Source organism: Lissotriton helveticus, chromosome 4_1 (assembly GCF_964261635.1).
Source record: "Lissotriton helveticus chromosome 4_1, aLisHel1.1, whole genome shotgun sequence".
Classification (NCBI taxonomy): domain Eukaryota; kingdom Metazoa; phylum Chordata; class Amphibia; order Caudata; family Salamandridae; genus Lissotriton; species Lissotriton helveticus.
This window is the reverse complement of record NC_136063.1, coordinates 697,503,031-697,521,338: the sequence shown is the minus strand read 5'-3', so window position 1 is coordinate 697,521,338 and position 18,308 is coordinate 697,503,031.

The following is an 18,308-nucleotide window of genomic DNA, read 5'->3' as shown; positions in this document are numbered from 1 at the left end:
GGTTTTAAGACCCTTACAGAATCGAAACAAGTTTGTCTCCGTCTTTAGGGCCATAGGTAGAGCATTCCAGGATTTGGGACCTAAGTGGGAGAAGGACTGACCGCTCAATAAGACAGCATGGATTTATCTTAAATAGGGATACAATGGATCATGTGAAGAGGGTCATTTCACTTTTGGACTGGGCGCAGGCTACAGGATCTCCGGTCGCGGTGGCATATGCTGAGGATATCGCTATTACTACTGCCGATATCAAACGATCTTTACCTAAAATAATTGAATTGGCTCAGGAGTTTGGGGGGTACTCGGGATATAAAATAATGTCTCTAAAACGCAGTTGATTCATTCTGAGGAGGGTCGTCCAAACGACATGGTTTTCGCTGCAGATGCCCTGTACCTTGGTATTACAATCAGTGCCAAAATAGATGATATAGTACGCCTTAATATAGATCCTGTGTTAAATTCTGCTAATAGAACCTTGGAGAGGCTGAATGATTTACATTTTTCATTACATGGCTGTACTAATATATTGAAGATGCTAATTCTTCCGAAATTCTTATATTTGTTTTGAACGATACCTCTGTTGTGCTCATCGGCTTTTTTTTGTAGGTACCTCTGGTGTTACCGAAGATCTAGAAGAGCTTTGAAATGGTGTTCTCTTCCCAGAATGAAGGGTGGCTGGGGGATTCTGAATTTTCGGTTGTATTATTGGGCTACCCTACTGAGATATAGGGGTATTTTAATTTTTCATGATGTCAGGCTGAGAGAATCGGTTAGTCCCTCAATTTACGAAATGTTATTAGGATCATCTAAAGTAAATACAGGATATAATCCTTCAATAACATGGACTGTTTCCATTGTTTCATTTGTTTGTCTCGTGTCTCTTTTGGAAATCGGGGATAAAACTTACTCCAATTCCTGTTACTTCCTGGTCTATCTCGCTCAAAAGCCTCAGTTTCCCATTCCTCTAATGCCTCATATTGTGTTAATCTAGGTCTGGCATCTAATTCATTCATACGAGTTCTCAAATTGTACAGTACTCTGCCATTAAACGTACCATTTTCTGGAAATGCTAAAACACCATCATCTTTTGTGTACTCCATCCAATTCTCTAACCACACACAAGTGTGATAGCCCCTTTCAACCATCATGCATGATGCGGGCGTAATTGGTGGTGGAATAATAATCCATTCTCTTGTTTTAATTGCTTTACCTTTTTTGAAGAAATTCTTAATTCTTTTAATGAATGACATTTTTCTTTTCTCTCCGTACATGATATAAGGTCTTCCTCTTATATACTGTTCTTGTGCAAACCCTAAATATGTTCTATCGGGTCTACCTCCTACAATCGGACCTATATGCCACATATATTTTAACCACAAATCTTTAGGATAACTCTCAATTTGTTTTCAAAATTACTTCCAATACCAGAGTGTCTTTTATTTTTCAGTGACCAATCAAAATTTTGGATTCAAAATAAATCCAACCAACCAATAGTTGCGCGGCTTTTCTCATGAGACTAGTTCTCATGCTCCTGTACTCACCCCTCCTTTACAATTACTGTCTCAGCTACACACCCGTTGTCTCAACCAATACCAGCGCGGCTCTGAGTGATGTCAGTGCTGCTCCGCGACTGACTCCCTCCTTTGCAAGGTAATACAAAACTTAATTTCTTCCACTTTTAATGCAGATTTTATTATTCAACAATGTAAAAACATTCGCCACTGTGCCCGAGTGACTAAGAAAAGATAATTTCACTTACTGCGAGTAAATCCCTTCCGCTTACTCTTCACACAAGCATTAGGGAACCTGCTACTTCTTCGGACTTATCCTCTCTAGGATATTTTAAGGCCAAAGTTCCACCAGCGATCCACTTTGCTATCAATCAAGCTCAGAAGAACCTGCTACTCCTTCAGTGTGACCCTTTCTAGGTGATATCACACAAAAAGTTTTGCTAGCGAACTCTTTGCTATCAATTATTCACACATTTATACAGACAATTCCCTAAAATAGTGCTTCCGGTTCTACCTAACCATGCACTTACTTCCTACAGGCAAGTGACCTCACTGCAGTGTGGCTTCCATTTACCACCCGCTATTCTGCCCCCAGGGATTCCAGACAAAACATATAACAGGTACGAACAATTTTGGTTAATACATAAATCAATACAATCAATAATACAATTTCAAATACGCAAAATATGTCAATAAACCAACTAACTACAACTAACTACGTATCTTAACTAAACCCTAACTATTCTACTGCTACCAAATGTATTACTGATAGAGCGCGCAGGTCACCCGGCTCAATTTTACCGTACTCACCTGGGCCCATAAAACAACATATGATGAGTTTTAATCAGGTAACCTGTGCACTTTCCTCTAATCAATGATTTATATAAATACGTTTTTAGGACCTATACCACTGACTTACCAATCCTTGTCACCGGTACCTAAAAAGTCCTAAAGGATCAGGGAGTTAGTAAGAAAATAGGTAGAAAAATATTATTTGCACTCATATAATAACCACAAACTCAGGAACGGTTTAAACTCATTATCTAGAATTCTTTAAAAGTCATAATCCAAACATTTGTAACCAGAAACTTTCAATCAGGAAAATAACGATTAGAATGAGAATATGCAAAGATTTTATAAGGCAGTCTTTACGCATCTGACATTAGGGTGGGAAGAGAGAAGGAAACAGTACAATGACATACCCACATAGTATATTTACCTAGAATGGTGTGAAGAACTAACCCTGGCCACGGGTCAGTTAGAAGATAGAACCCCAAAAGTGCAAGTGCCAGCAGTACAATAGGTGTCGACCAGAAATCAGGACAGGTGCATCCAAATTGGATCAGGACAGAACCACCACAGGCTAAGTTCGGCACCCACAGTTAAAGTTGCTACGCCAGCGCTACAACCCTCTCTGCAGCTAACAGCCTAACCCCGTTTGGGTTATCAAATCTTCCATCAGAGTGCTCCGCCAGCACCCTTGCTCCCGAACCCTGATTGGGTTATTGAATCTTCTGACAGAGTGCTCCGCCAGCACCTCTGCTCTCGATCACCTATTGAGTGCGATGGGTCAGTGACAGGTCAGCTATTTGGACAAGCCGGACAAATTAGCTAACTAAGCCTACCCTAATTATACTATTTTCCAGGTCAGTGTACCACCCCCCAAGGTTGCAAGTGTAAGAATCCCCAATTTTGATTGGACAAGAAGAGAGGAGAGGTCATCACACCATACCAAAAACAAAACTTTTCTTGATGATAATAAAATTAACATTCCTGCCCATAACTTTATTTTCCTTTAAATTTTTTGTTCCACCCGGCAATGAATGTATCAATCAGTAACAATAGGGTTCAGAATTGTACAGTCCAGCTTCCTCTCCTGGGTTTGAAAGTTCACGCTCCCAGGCACATCTTTTCGCAAGTTTGGACTTGGCTTCCATTCAATGCCAATGACTCTTGAGCTTTTGGAGTCTTGTGCGTATGTTCAAAATGGTTGCAGTGGGGTTTCATCAGGCCCGAAATGTTACATGTAAACAATGAAAGACAAACAGTTTTAGAACGAAGAATAAATGAATGTTCTGTATACCACTTATCACTACTCTATTCCCATTATTTTATTTTAACTATTGCATTAGAAATTAGGCAGAACGAACAGCTTAGCAAAAGCAGCTATGCAAGCTTCTTGCACGTTAATAACACTTAGCAGCCATCTTAGTTTTAGTGCGCAGAAGCAAAAATTTCCCTCCAAGCAAAAGATACGTCATGTCACGTGAGTATGACAGACTCATGCGCAGTAGAAAATCCCGCGTAGCAGCAACCTTTTTAGTGCAAAGCGGATTATAGTTAGTAAAAGCACATTGACAAGCTTCCCCTGGATACTAGTAACGTTATGTGGTGCAATTATTAGTACACAAAACATGTTTATTATTACGTTATGAGTTATTAGAGAGGGTTGAGTACAAGCAAGTCGCTCTACGTGCGAATCCTTGCTTCATCAACGCCATGTTGCAGGGATTCTATCAAGTCAAAGAACTATGCTCTGAACCATAGAACCTTAGTAGACAGGGACTGAGTCATCCTACCACCTTAGTACCCATGAGCACTGGACTGACTAGTTATAGTGTCTTACTTACCCTCCTACTCACTCACAGAGGAACAAGTGATTAGACACCCCAGAACACAACACTCCTGACTCTCTCAAGAATCATGGTGACAGGATACCCCCTTTCGCTCTCACACTAGTACTTGTCTACAATAAGATTTGACAGAGCCACGAGAAAAGTATAAAATATTTATTTTAACTATTGTTCTCTAGTATGCAGTATACATACCACAATAAGTAAGAAAATGCCTAACACAAATACAGTCAGAATAGTAAGCAATCCATAAATCGTAAAAGAACTGTCATGAAATTAGACAGGGTAGACTAACCCCTCTCCCTTTCTACATAAGTAAAGTCACGATATATCAAAAGATCTCTGGGTGTTTGCAGCAGACCCAGTACATTAGCATGCACAGATGAAAGTTCTACAGCTCAGGTGCGGTCACAATCTCTTCTCTGAAACTCTCTCTCCAAGTGTGTATTTACATGTCTATGCATACCTATATGACAAAGAGTACGTGTTCCCAAACTACTGCTGCATTCATGTGTTTTGTCTAGGTGGCCTGACCAGAACAGAATAACAAGGGGCATTGTTATTTGACCTTGTCTACGGTGTTCAGACTAAATCCCAGGAAAGAACAGAATGCAAAAACAACAGCAGGTTCTGTGTGAAAGTACAGCATGGCACAAAGCAAAGTACATTTGTATAGTAACATGTGCAAAACAGAGTGCAGCCGGTGACATGCTCAGGCTAACATAGGGAGTATGACAATGGGTCTAGACAGGACACATGACACCATCTTCCCCTTGTTATAGGCCTCCGGGGGGCCGTCCTGTCCAGAAGCCTGCAATGGTTTAGTAAAATCCAAATCAGATCCCTGAGTATACATCTGGAAAATGAGCAGCTATCTCCAGGCCCCCCTCTAGAAGAGGCTGTGCTGAAAAGACATTTAAGACAAATTAAGAAGCAACGGGCTGTCGCTGTTTCCCAATCTTCATGCTCCTTGCTTTTGTATTTAATCTCTTCAGTGGCATAAGCAGACTGGAGCCTCTCTTAGGCAAGACCGAACTAGATGAAGTCCTCATAGTTTTTCACTGCACCCCAAAGGTTATTTATGCTGTCTTGCAACAATTATTTAACGTTTGCGCATTGCAATAGTACCATCAAACCTCTCTAAGAGCTGAAACCAACTGAACGAACTACCAAACGCACTGCCGGTCTCAAATCACCCATTCCCCCCTTCTCTGCATCACAACTAGAGTCTGATAAATCAACAGTTCAAACAGTTCGGCTGTGGGGGTAGTAGTACTCGTTGGTTATTGTACTATCTACTCATCACCACAACTGTAAGCAGAATTGGGCCTTTTCTAATACGAAGGGAGGGGGAAGCGAAAGTACAAAAGGCCTCCTACAATATTGTTTCCTCTGGGTTCCCAGATTTGCAAATCTACAATCCTGATGCCCAAGGCATTCTGCTGATTTACCAGTTTTCAGGTGGCTGCAATCAACTTCAATGCAGCGATGCGCAATCTTGCATAGTCCCAACAAGTAAGGTGGGTGGGGCCGGTGGGTGGCTGGAAGTAACAGTGCACTACTCGGGTTGCATGGCGCTCATCATCCCAAGCAACCGAAAAAGCCTGTTGTCTTTCTGGTAAAAAATGAAGGAACTGAGTTTGCGTTCCATAAGCTGTTATGCCTATGCACTTTATGGCACTTTCATGTTGGATTTGAGATGCACTTTAACGCACTTTAAGGGGGTAAACAAGTAGTTCAGGAAAATATATATTTTTTAATGTGTGTCATAAAGTGTTATGGAGTTTCATGAATTTCTGAGTTTTCTGCAACTTTTTGTACTTATATGAACAAGGCCCTTCACACTTGCCTTTTATCTTTTGATAGAGCGTCATGATGTTTTAAAAAATGTAGGGGTGCATCATAATCATGGATAGTCCGTACCCGCATATATTTGTGTGTTATACTAAATGCAAATCATTAGAAATGTGCTGTTATAACAAATTGTGCAAGAGTATAATAGAAATCTGGTTAGTGTCATTTGAGAAAGGAAAGGACATATAAACGTGAACTATATAAACCTACATGTTCATTGCTAATGTTTAACAAAGTGGCTCATGTGTAATGTGATGCAATAGGTTTAAACGTGCACAATATTAAAGACTGTACTTGTAGAGGTGATTAATAATGCTTTAAATGTAATTGAGATGTTGTGCTTGAAGATGCGGCATTCATTAATGTGTAATTCTTGCAGTGTAAATGCCTAAAATGAAGTCTCACGTTTTGCTACGAAAGGCCTATTTGTAACTTCTTATGTTAGCTGTATTTTGTAGGCTCGAAATGTGCTTTCTCTGGTAAAGCTCTCATTTGGAGGTAGTCATCAAAATTCATGTGCGTGCAAGGTTTTTCTGTTCTCAAGCTTCTGTTGCAGTTGCAAGGACACTGTTCTCGTTATCTAGACTGATGCTCTTTGTTTCAGGAGTTAGTTATGGAGGAGACCTGCAATATAGTGTCCAAGAATGTGATAATTGGAAGCTCGCTGAAGAAGCCTGGGACCCAAGGACATCTCAACTGTTGCTAGACAGAGTACAAGTTTGGTGGAAAAGTACCTACGAGAGGTGCCTGGCCAGAGGAGGTGTTTTAGGGGTGTGTCCTAATAATGTTGAATTTTGTACTAGGGACAGTGCCCCGAGGGAGGAGAAGCCGAGAAGAGAGGGAGCAGAGAGCTGTTAGGAGGGCAGGAGAAGAGATCAATTTTGGGAAGGAAGACTTAGTTATTGACCATTGCAATGTGAGTGTACTTCTTAGGCAGTCCTCACGAGCTGACATCTTTTCTCGATCTTGTCTGGGGATGACACTTTAGAGATAGTGTAGGGACAGATTAACTGGTTTTTTTTCTTACTAATGAAGACTGATTTAGATGTCGGATTAGTTACAGCTTGCCTGATATTTTGGAGTTTCTTATCCTTTTTATACTTCATCGAATTCGTTTAGTACGTAGGATGAGCTTTGTATTAGTGCCTATTTATTTCTTTAACCTCATCATGAAGTGCCTGTATGTTCAGTTATTTTTAGCTTTGCAATAAATCCCTAAAACTTGATTCCGGATTCAGTGATCATAACCGAGTCTAAGATTTTGACCCTCATTATGTAGATTTGAATGTTTTGGTTTTCTACCCTTTACACTTTTCAGCCGATAAAAAGATCCATTCGGCTGAGGATTCTTAATAGAGGTAAGATAAGATAAGATAAGAATCCGACGCAATCTCTTTGATATTGGCACTTCCAGGCCTTCTGAAAGGTTGCTCTACTGTTTGGGGATATGCAATCAGGAAAACGTTTGCTGTTTTATCACTATTGAGAAATAAGAAAGATAGATGAATGTGTTTGCACTTAATGTGAATGGGTTGAACAATATTAAGAAAACGCACTCAGTGCAAATTTGGATGAAGAGGCATAAACCTACAATGTTTTTTTGCAGGAGACATATATCTTCCGTAGCAGGATTTCCAAGTTTGATGTTAATACATGGGCCGGATTCAGATGCTTCTCCTCTGTGGAAGCAGCTCACATAAGGGTAGCCATTTTTAGGTCTCGCCTGAGACAGCGCCTGAGCCAGCGCATGGGCTGCTCTGCGAGAAATTTAGTAAGGGGGTTTTCAAAGGGCTACCAGAGGCTTTTGCTGGCCCCAAGCTTGCGGTCATGCATGCGTGCATGTGCGCTGCCACCATGTGGGTTTCTGTCATGGGTCATCAAGCCTTGCGCCACCTCTCTCCCACCACAGAGCACGTCCCGCTCCTCCTCATTAATGAGATCACTTAGTCCCTCCCGTTATGAACACATGAGGGGGCAAGGGTTAAAAGTCGCTCCTCCGGACACTCACGTGCAGGGTCTAGTATCCGCAGCAGGTTGGCCTCCCCCAGAGCCTTCCTCGGCCCACTGCCAGAGCTCTTCTTGCCTCTGCCCGCTCCGGGCTTCTTGTTTTTCTACACCACCTCCCTTTTCCCAGGTGTCACAGACACCATCCAGCCTCTTGCTCGAGCCAGCGGGCCGGAGAGCACCTTCTAACCACCGCGAGCCTGCGCGCGAGGCCGGTCAGAAGCAGCGCCAGGCCAGTTACCAGGGCGATTCCAAACCCCAGGGAGCTGTGCGCGCGCAGCAACCTGTCGCGTCACTCCAAGCTCATCCGAGGGTCGACAGCGCGTGCGCACACACCACATGCACTTTTCATTCGCCTCTATGCCACGTCTAGTTGTTGCTCGTGACGTCATGGCGAACAGAGTATAGGGTTGCTTGGCCAATAGCAGCTTAAGGTTTCCCTCACCTTCATGCATGCCTCACGTCGACCCTTTTCTATTTTCACCATTCTTCAGCCTTCGCCTCGTGTGTGTTTCTGTCAGAAGCTGTCATCAGGTTGACAGCGGGGTTGTACGCCATTGGCTAGGAATGCCTGCTTTATCGGACCAATCACAATGAGTCATTGGGAAGGGCGTGTTTGAATTTCTAACACACTACGTCTGTTTAGAGCTGCTGTGGACAGGCCAAGAATTTAATAGGAAAGCCAAGCTGATGCCAGAAATGGCTTTAATCAATTATTAATTTATGGGGCCGTTGCACAAAGGCTTAAACATTTTAAGTCCTTTAGTGCTTCCCGCTCCTCCTCATTGATGAGATCACTTTAATTTTCGCATCCGAGGGGACGCGTCACTTCCACGGCCACGCAGCCAATGCCAAATCCTCCATTATGTTCAACATACCACAACAGTAAAATTAGATGTCTCAAATTATTTTTACTCTTGCTCTGAAGATGGCTTCTCCAATACAGTTCAAGGTGCTAGCCCCCGTGCTCCGGAAAGTTTGAGTCTAGTTGCACCCCAGACTAACCTTAAGGGTCTCCGCCGTTCAATAGTAGACTAAGTATGGGCGCAAAATCCGTTCTGCTCGCGAAAGTTGCAAATTTTTGGCAATCTCGCGATCCGCGAATCTAGCGAAATTGCCGAAAAATTCGCAAATTCGCTCTCTGGCAGATTTCTTTGCACATGCCCGAGTTAAACCTCAAATAATCAGCCCAAACAACTAGTGAGCAAGGTCTAGAATAGGCAGGTGTGCTTCCTCCCCATATCTACTGCCTACAATTAGATGTAATCCTTGATGGAGGTCTTTGCATCCACAAGTTTCTTGAGCGCAATCCCCATGTACTTCCTGTGAACAGGAGGCTGCTTTCTCCTCATCTGGTGCTCTGATTGGTCTCTCTGACCCTTTATAAACAAGAGGCAAGTGAACTCCCACAGAAGCCCCGCCACACACACACTAGTGTATGCAACGTTTTCCTGCCCTTTCCTCACTATGATGGACAGCTCACTCGATGCACCTTGGCGCCCAAACAACTAGTGAGCACGGTCTAGGCTAGGCAGGTGGGCTTCCTCCCCATATCTACTGCCTACAATTAGATGTAATCCTTGATGGAGGTCTTTGCATCCATGAGTTTCTCAAGCGCAATCTCCGTGTACTTCCAGTGACCAGGAGGCTGCTTTGCTTTCTCCTCATCTGGTGCTCTGATCGGTCTCTGACCCTTTATAAACAAGAGGCATGTAAACTTGCATAGAAGGCCTGGCACACACACACTAGGGTATGCAACGTCTTCCCGCCCTTTCCTCAATATGATGGACAGCTCACTCGAGGGACCTCGGCGCCTTTCAGCGGGGTCGCAAAGTTACAGACACACGTGGTGACATTTGTGCAAAATGGCAAAAAAATCCAAGAATTCGCAGGAAAATCCACGAACTTGCGGATTTTATTGCCATTTCGCGCCAATTCGCGGACCGCGAATTTGCCAAATTCGCCCATACTTATAGTAGACACCGTGTACACTCGAACCAGCAGGATAGATCATGCGACATCACTATGCATACCTGTTGAACTCTCCCGCTATCACACCGTGAAGCTCCAGTTGAAGCAGTTACTTTGAGCATGCGCAGATCGTTGCAATCCACGCTTCCTGGACAATGTGCGCATGCGCGGCTGTGCCCTGCTGGCATCTACTGCCTGAGGAAGCACCATGGAGTCTTATTATGTGATCGCCAACCAGCCCGTTGTATTTGATAACGTGAGTGCAAGGTGGAGGGTGGGTCGGATAGTTCATACCCTGCGGAGGTCTGCTGTCCAGTGTCATTGGTTAATTCGTTACGCTCATGGCACCGGACCTTCATTTAGGTGAGACCGTACATTGTACTGTGCTTAACCTCACCTGCCACTTAACAAACTATCACCTAACCGACCTGTCAACCTTTATAAATCCCTTGCCTCGACTGCCAGCATCAACTGTAACCTTTAAGGTGTAAAGGGAGGCCGACTTGAGGTCCATGGGGTTTGGCTGGATGGCATTTAAGCCGCTCCCGGTCTCCTTGGTTGAGAGCATTATCAGTAGTGGCACCGTGGGCGGGATTAAAAAATTGTAGTCATTGTGTTTGTTCCTACCACTTTTCCTCGAGCTAAAGTGGTGTTCTGTCCACAAGGCAGACAAAAGTTCTAAAACTCAATGTAGGATCGACGGTTGGCCCGTCAAAATTGCAGTATTGGTTTTATTAGTGACTCATGATATCTGTCTTGCAGTTGCCTGGATTTGCCAAACCTCAAGCTAACACTGTGAATAATCGTTGTATGCTATGAGCGAGGTTTCTTTGTCTTGCAATCAGCACAAGGTCATTACTTAATAGTGAACTGCCCAGGCTGGAGACTGGCACAGCATCTCCCATGCTGACTAGATACACTGATGCTTTAACTGAAGCAAATTTCTCATAGTGCCTATCAGTGGGTCATAAAGTTCTCTCAGTCCGAGAGAACATGCCACAGTTTCATCCATCATGTCATGATAAGGTGGTGAATTGCCAAACATTTGTTTAACGATTAACCTAATTCCACTGAGGTACTACTTGCCACCATAGAATCTTCCAACGAGAAACCCAGTTTCTGGCCCCTAGCAATGCATTCTTGTCCACAGCCTTCTAAGTCAGTGCAAAACCTTGGATTACTTCTAAATTCAAAGACATCTCTGGGGCTCTCAGATCGCCGCAATTTAAAGTGGTCACGTGTGCCAGTGGAGGATCCTGCTGCCTATTCTTTTAGTTCATTCTTCCTTGGTCTCGCAAAGTGATTCATTTACTCCTGTCTCCACTGTGGAAATAGGATCATCTGGAAGTGTGATGTGCTTCACTGAGGGAATAGTATGTATTTGGAAGCGTGATGAGCTTCACTGTGGATTATGGGGCCGATTATGATAGAGGATTTTCCGCCTCCTCCGGGCCGGCGGAAGCCACCGCCGGCCCGGAGGAGGCGGAAAATCCTCTGCGGAGTCACCAAAGACCCACCGCCGCATTACTATGGCTGGTGGGTCTTGGATTCTGTCCGCTGCTTTTCCGCCGCGGTCGGATTACAACCGTGGCGGAAAAGCTCTCATTTGGCTGGCAGTGTCTATCAGACACCGCCAGCCAAATTAGGAAGCATTAGTAAACATGCTTTTCCGCGGCGGTTTTTCCGCCGTGGAAAAGCATGTGTACTTTTGCTTTTGGGGGCCCGTTGCGGGCCCCCCGGGTGTAGGCGGGTGGGGGGTGCACATGGGGGGTACCTATGGTATCCCCCAGCATTTACATGCACAAAGCGGCAGGCACCGCGCGGTGCCTGCCGCTTTGTGCATGTAAATGTTACACATGCACTTTTAACATTGCGGCGGGTGCTGCTTGAAGCAGCACCCGCCGCAATGTTAAATATCCAGGATGTGACCGCCAGGGTGGCGGTCACATCCTGATTTGCACGGAGGGACCTCCGCAGTCCATGCGGACGGTCCCTCCACCTCTGGGATGGCGGACGGACGCAAGTCCGTCCGCCATCCTAATCGGCCCCTTAGTATGTATCCGGAAGCGTGATGAGCTTCACTGTAGAAATAGTATGCATCTGGAAGCGTGATGAGCTTCATTATAGCAATATTATGTATTTAGAAGTGTGACAAGCTTCATTGTGGAAATAGTATGCATCTGGAAGCATGATGAGCTTCATTATAACAATAGTATGCATCTGGAAGCGTGATGAGCTTTATTATAGCAATAGTATGTTTTTTTTTTAACTTACATTTTTATTGAGATCATTACAGAGTCAAAATCCAGATACATTCGACATGGTCAAGCAATATCAAGATACATTTACAACACAAAAAGTCAATGCTCAATTCTATCCAGTAGTCTAGTCCGATTCATGGTCATTTCTACCGGGGGGGATTCACAAAGTTCACCCTTATAGATGTTCCAGTGGCCCCACTTTTTGTCCCATTTCGCAGGGCAGCCACGAAGTTTGTAGACAGCTTTTTCAGCCAACATACATCTGTCCAGCTCCGCCACCCAGCTCACCACTAGAGGTCTATCTGCAGCTCCCCACTTCATCGCAATTGATCGCTTAGCAATTAGGAAACTCAAAGCAGCCCATTGTGTCTCAAGATCGTGGCTCCCCAGATGTTGAGAACAATTACTTTTGGCAACAGATGAACGGGCTTTCCCAGTGAGTCTCTCATTTTACGGACAACCACCTCCCAAAATCGCTGTATTTCTCGCCATTCCCATAGTACATGGTAGAAGGTACCAGTGTGTCTGCATCCCCTCAGGCACCTATCATCTTCCCTTCTCCCTATCCTGGCTAACAGAGTAGCAGGCATGTAGGTCCTGTGTAAGATCTTCAATTGGATCAGTCTGAGTCGGTGACTAATCGCCACCTCCCTGGGGGACTTCAGGGCCGCCCGCCACTCATCCTCCTCCAAGTCACCTAGGTCCGTCTGCCATTTGTCTCGTAGGGGCTGAAATGTATTTGGGAGGTTATTACAAAGCTTACGGTACGTGGAGGAAATGGCATTTGTCGGGAGGGGTTCTGAAAGTAATCTATCCTCTAGGGGGGAGGATTCCGGCAGGGAGGAAAGATCAGGGATAGCGGAGAGTAGGGCATGTTTGATCTGGAGGTAGCGGAAGGCCTCAGTCTGTGTGAGTGCCTATTTGGTCTGTAGGTCTGCAAAACTCAACAGTTTGCCCCTGTGTATCAGGTCTCCTATTGTTGAAATACCTATTGTGTCCCACTTGTCGAAGCCCAGGTGAAAGCAGAGTGAGCCAAGTTGTTGTGATGCCCACAGCGGGGTGGCCTTCGTAAGTCTGTTCGACCATCCCAAGCATGTATTGGCCTGATGCCATACTGCAACCGTGTGTGCCATGAGGCCAAGGTACCTAGTTTTTTGGGCCTACTGTAGAGGGCCCCGAAATATCCCTCCCGTCCTGTTGGGTATTTGTCTAGATGGAAGGCTGGATCGTCTGGTGAGCCGTGTATCCAGTGGTTGGTAGCCACCAATTGTGACGACCACTAATAAAGGCGCAAGTTGGGCAGTGCGATGCCTCCGTCATACCAACTCATTGTCAGCTTTTGTAGAGCTATACGGGCTGCTTTTCCATCCGACAGGAGAAGGCGGAGATCGCTCTCCACCGACCTAAAGTAGGAGTCAGGAATCGGGAAGGGGCAGTTTTGGAGGGCATATAGAAAGCGCGGGAGTGCCAACATTTTGAACAGAGCCGCTCTACCTACGAGGGAGAGTGGCAGGGATTGCCAGTGTGCCACCTCGCTGTGTAATCTACGCAAAGGGGCAAGTAGATTCCGATCGCGAAACAAAGTAGGATCTAGAGTGACGAATATACCTAAATATTTGAATCCCTCTTGGGCCACCGGTATGGAGAACCCTCGGGGTAGTGAGGGGGGGGCATGTAGCATGTACAGGGCCGACTTATTCCAGTTGATCGAATAGCCTGAGTATTTCCCGAAGTTAGTCAAGACATGGAATAACCTATTAATAGAAGATTTAGGGGAAGCTACATAAATTAAGATGTCATCTGCGTAGAGGGAGATTTTATCGGTCACTTCATCATTCCAGCAGAGGCCAATAATGGAGGTGTCGGTGCGGATCCAGTGGGCAAGAGGTTCCAGGGTGAGGGCAAACAATAATGGCGACAGCGGGCATCCCTGACGGGTCCCTCTGTGGAGTGTAAGTCTTCTGGAGGTATGGTTGTTGACCCGTACTTGTCCCAGGAGGTCAGTATATAAGAGTCGCACCCATTGGACAAATTTGGGACCGAAGCCAAATCTGAGCAGGACCTCAAATAGATAGGGCCACTCAATTGAGTCGAACGCCATCGTAGCGTCAAGGGACAAAATGGCAGCATCTTCCTGGATATAAGGCTGTCTGCTCAGGACATTGTTGACTCGACGCAAATTCAGGGCTGTGTTTCTCCCTGGAAGAAAACCCGATTGGTCGGCGTGAATTAGAGAAGGGAGTATAACAAGAAGACGGTTGGCCAGGAGTTTCGCCAGAACCTTGGCCTCTGTACTAATCAAGGAAATCGGCCTATAGGAGCTACATTAATTAGGTGGCTTAATTGGTTTAAGAATGACGACCACGGATGCCAGCCTCTGGTCAAGTGGAAGGGAGCCGATGGCACGTCCTTCCTCAAACATATTCTTAAGGTGGGGGACAACTCCAGGGGACATAGTTTTCAAAAATTAAATCGGGACCCCTTTGGGACCCATGGCTTTACCTGATTTGATGGAAAAAATCGCCGTCGTGAGCTCGTCTGCTGTGATGTCAGCGTCGAGCGCATCTCGGTCTGTCTCCGAAAGCATCGGTAGCCGCATCTCTGCGAGGAGTTGCCTAGATTCCTCTGAGGTATAGAATGCCCCGGCCGTGTAGATATGTGCCAGGTGGTCCGCGAAGGCCTCCGTCACCTCCTGCGGGCCAGAGGTCACTGAGCCATCCGGACGTGTGATAGAGGAAACCAATCTCATCCCCTGCTCGCAACGCTCAAGCCAGGCCAGCATTTTCCCGGCTCGATCGCCGTGTTCATATATTCGATGGCACGTGTTAAGTAGCCGAGCCTGCGCCTTTTCCTGTGCCAGAGCCCTATAGTTAAGTTGTCTCATGTGGAGTCGGCGAGCCAACTCCATTGAGGGGGACGTGTTGTGGGCCAACTCCATCCGGAGGAGGTCTGACTCAGCCTGTACGATCTGCTCATTGTGCTGTCGGAGGTAACCCAGCTTGAGCGACAGTAACCTGCCCTTAATGACCGCCAGATACGCTTCCCATAAAGTTATTGCCGATTGGACAGAGCCAACGTTTTCAGTAAAGTAGAAATCGGTATGTTCAATCAAGTCTTCTTTGATATCTGGGACTTGCAAGACCCAGGGATTGATGACTATGGGACCTCGGGTGGATTGGTGATAATATGTCAGTTCGACGCTGATGGGAGAGTGATCGGAGATACTACGGGGAAGACCCCTGGGATGGTTAAAGAATCCTATGTCTGCTGTTGGACAAAAGAGGTAATCAATACAGGACATGCTATTGTGTGCATTGGAGTAGTGTGTGAAATAGGGGACAGTGGAATGGTGGGATCTCCATATATCTTCCAAACCCATGGCATGTGCAAAGTCGGAAAGGTCCGTGGAGGATTTGTGCGAGCGGCGTGTGGGCTTTCTGTCGAGGTGGTCCTCCATCGTCATGTTGAAGTCGCCCCCTATGAGGAGTGTGCCCATGGGAAGGGTCGCTAAGCGGGCCCCTAAATCTCGAAGGGAGTCCCGGCCCAGAGTCGGCGGGAGGTATACGGATATAAGATTCAGGGGATGTCCCTCCCAAGAGGTCTCAAGCGACGCAAATCGGCCTAGAGGGTCAGTCCACGTCTTTATGTCTGTGAGTGCTAGGGTTTTCCGGACTAGGATTCCAGTGCCTCGGGATCCAGATGAGAATCCCGCGTGGACCAATAGTCTATATCCCCCTCTTTGGAGTGCCTGGCATGTGTTGCCCACCAGATGTGTCTCTTGTAGCAGTACTATGTCAGGAGAGTGGCGACATAGGTATTGGAGGACTATACTTTGCTTTATTTTATGCCCTAGTCCATTTACATTCCACGACATTATGGTAAGGGATCGAGGCAGGGACTGTGGGTTAGTGGCGGACGTCATGGTGGAAATATAAAAGTAGCAAGAGAAGCAGGATTACTAAGTAGGAATACTAAGAAATCGCAAAAAAATTGCGATTTTGTACATACATCCCTATTTGCGATTCTCAAATAGCGATTTCTAAAAAATCGCTATTTGAGAATCGCAAATCAGGTTGTTGATACATATGGCCCTAAGTTGCCACTGCTAGAGTCCAGTATCACTGACAGGGCACCATTGTGAGCTTGGTATGTATGGTGTTTGCATACCGCAAACCTAGCAAAAGGCAGCCAAATGCTGTACAGCAGTGGTTCCCAAACTTTTGACTCCTGTGGACCCCCATTGAGTCACCACTGGAAGCCGGGGACCCCCAAGCAATTTTTAGGATTAAACAATTCAACATTAAAACAGTAGTTCGAAAAAAATATTACATGTGTGCACATAAAACAAATACTCAAATTAGTAAGTATTTTAGGGGCATATGTTCAAGCCCCTATCACCATGAGAAGTCACTTTTTGTGACGTTCCTGTAGCGATAGGGGCTTCGCTTTATTTACAAGGCAATGTTAAGCCACTTAACATGGGTTATCGCTGCCTTATAAATAACACCCCCTTTCAGCCAATGCTTAGCGTGAAAGGGGTGGGCAGTGGGTGTTGCGATGGGCGTTCCCCCGCAACACCCATTGATTTTGACATTGCCCCCTATTAACAAGGGCAGCGTAAATGGGAGAAAGCGCCAACATTAAGACCAGGGACAACCTGGTCTTAACTTGGCGAAACAAGGAGAAATGCTTTAATTCTTCTTCTTCTCCTTGTTTTTGCGAAAAACCTTTGATTGTTTATGTTCAGGAAGGCAAACACCCTTGCACTATGGTGCAAAGTTAAGTTTAGCGTGAGCGCAGGGGAAACACAGGGCTGCATCATATTCTTGTAAATATACGTGCAGCACTGTGTTTCTGAAGTGGTGGAGCATGTCGTTACGCCAAGGAGGCTAACACTCTCTGCTACTTCTGTTGTATTTTATATTGAAAGAATTTCGAAAAAATTAAGAAAATTAATGGGAAGGTTGGTGCGGCATCTCTGTGACTAACTTTTAAATGGTTAGTTTTATTTCGCAGTATGAGGCTCCTGTTCCTGCCAGGGCGAGACTGGAAACCCAAAGCAGCCCTGGCAAATGTTTTCAGACCAGTCCCCATACGGTGCACACCAAGTGCAGTGAGTGAGCCTGCCCACTACAAAGGGGGCTTTGGGATGCCCACCCAAAACATTTAGGAAACAATGGTGGAGTCTACAACACAGTTATCATTACATATTGAATTGTATTAGCTTTTAAAGAATAGTAAATTAAGTCCTCACTATGCACCAGAATACGACAATCTTTTTTGGGGTTCTTCAACGATTCCCTCACTATCACCCTCCAACAGTACTTCTCATCTCTCCTTAGCCCCTCTGTCACATGTATTACATTTTTTATAGCATCTCTCATACCATTGTATGAGAGAGAGAGCACTTTACATCACACACATAGACAGTGAATCATACATGTAAATCAGTGTATAAAAAATTGTTGCATAAGGCAAAGGGGACTACAGGGTGTAGAATTCACATCATTCATACTGGGAGGCATTTTTAAATAGTGCTTGGTCTGGAAAAGCACAAACTCAGGATTCAGAACATAACACAGTGGTTAGCATTGACTTTAACAATAAAAATGTATTTCCATCCAAATAAACCTTTTTAGCAGTATCAGGATATTGAAAGACTGTGAAACATGTCACTAACTTGTACCTTGCAGTTTGCAAGCAGCTCTTTGAGGACAGTTTATAGGTCACTGTGCTAGATTACGATTCTCACCTATGAACTGCACAGTAACAAAATAATCTGTTTTTTAAAATGCATTATACACGTTCTTTGCAGTAGACATATTATCCCTCTGTGCTACAATAGATAATTCAAAGCTGCCACTGGACAAAACTTTAATCTCTTGCCAGCAGGTACATTAATCACTGGTGTTATCTTGACACGTTTATTGTTGTTTGAGAACTGCTAATTATACAAGATACTTTCAAGTGCTTTTAAAACTTATGCCTGCGGACCCCCTGGGAATGTGTCACGGACCCCTGGGGTCCGCGGACCACAGTTTGGGAAACACTGCTGTACAGTGTTCTGACAGCCA